The sequence below is a fragment of the Opisthorchis viverrini genome (genome assembly GCF_000715545.1).
Source record: "Opisthorchis viverrini unplaced genomic scaffold opera_v5_281, whole genome shotgun sequence".
NCBI classification, from domain to species: domain Eukaryota; kingdom Metazoa; phylum Platyhelminthes; class Trematoda; order Opisthorchiida; family Opisthorchiidae; genus Opisthorchis; species Opisthorchis viverrini.
The window spans coordinates 32213-33624 of NW_008751935.1; positions in this window are offsets into that span (position 1 = coordinate 32213).

The following is a 1412-nucleotide window of genomic DNA, read 5'->3' on the forward strand; positions in this document are numbered from 1 at the left end:
TGATTTGGGGGGGGGGGCGGCGGCAGAGAAAGTGCTTGGCAGTAAATTTTGAATATATTGCTGAAAGACACAGATATATCCAAAGATTACAATCTACTCGCATATTAAGTGGTCTCCCTAACGCATACTTACTGATGACGTTACAATAATTCACAAAAAATGTTAGTTGTTGAACCGATAACTGGTTTGTTTGACACAGGTTTCTTTGTATTTCACGCAAACTGCGGATGAACCGAAAAAAACAAAGCCTTAAAAGAGTCTTAGCATCATCTACAGAGGCTTCCATCCCGTCGATGACCAGCCTACAGCATGATAGCACTATTTAATCTTCGATACAACAAAAGAGGATTTTTTCTGCAGTAACTTTATTGGAGACTCTAGTTCGACTTTGATACTCATTGAATATCGGGAACAGTTTTTTTTTGTTTTAGGGCAAGAGTTAACCAATTTTTCGCGTTGTTAAATATCGCTGGCTGTATTTTTCGCTGGATACACGGGACGCTGTCAGATAACTTGCTGCTCTCTGGTAACAAAATAACTGGTTTTGATTTGGCCTCACCATCTCTTTTCTGTTTTTTTCCGCCTAAATATCTGAAGGTTTGCCTGAACCAAACACAAGCGTCCCTTGTTCAGCTCTAGCTACCTGGCTCCCATGCCAACCGAAGGAAGTATGAGGACTCAGTTTTCGACGAAATCAGTCGAGATCATAAGGTTGAATTTGAGTCAATGACCCTTTGATCAGTGAAATAGCACCGCTGAGCCATCCCGGATAGGAATTTTCAGCACTATTCTTTAATCCAACGCATTTGAAGACTCTAGGAATACAATCCAGGCTGTTGGGTACCGCTTGGTCAACCTGGTCTTGTATGCAGACATATCAAAAGTTGAATGCTGCATTCGGTTTCTTGTTCTCAGAGACTCAGTTGCGTCTCTCGTGGAAACAAAAAAGCACCTGTTTTATTTCACAGATCTTTGAGTATCAAGCAATATACACCCTCTACACAAAGAACTGTCAGTCGCTTGAACGAATTGAGCGATAAATCTGGTTGGAAAGGCGCCCCTCATGTTACCACATAGGCAGGTTAATATTTGTACCAGTCAGGTCCCAAAAGCTGACTAGGCTAAACTGAAACACCGTTTTCATAGAGCTATTCTCTTTGACCAACATCCAACCTAGAATGACGAAGCGTTCTCCGGAGCGTTAGGAGACAAAGATCACAACTCAGGCACAATTTTGTTTATTTTTGCAATTTCTTTCAGCAAATCAACAATATTGGTCACAATTAACGATTACTGATGACATAACGGTCACATGTCCTCTGTTAATTTGGCGGGTTATGCTCTCTGCTGTCTTCGGTCGCTTCGATTTTTCTTGGCTATTGTAACGCACTGTATTTTGCAGCTATGCCAAC